We start from the raw sequence: 263 nt of genomic DNA, 5'->3' as shown, positions 1-263 counted from the left end.
GAGGAGTGGGGGGAGCCCCCCGTGGGGGGAGGAGTTTGAGGGGAGGGGTTTGAGGGGAGACCCCCGCCAGGGGAGAGGCTTAAGGGGAACATCCCCCCCCCCAAGGGGAGGGCGTCGAGGGGGATGAGGGGGGTCCCCTGTGAGGGAAGGGGTCGGGCGGAGTGAGGGGGGACCCCCGGTGAGGGGAGAGAGTTGAGGGAGACCCCCCCCAAGTGAGGGTATTGGGGGGACAAGGGGTGTCCCCCGTGAGGGAAGGGGTCGGG

The sequence above is a fragment of the Calidris pugnax genome, unplaced genomic scaffold (genome assembly GCF_001431845.1).
Source record: "Calidris pugnax isolate Ruff unplaced genomic scaffold, ASM143184v1 scaffold469, whole genome shotgun sequence".
NCBI lineage: Eukaryota > Metazoa > Chordata > Aves > Charadriiformes > Scolopacidae > Calidris > Calidris pugnax.
The sequence above is the reverse complement of the archived record's forward strand: the minus strand, read 5'-3'. Positions refer to the sequence as shown.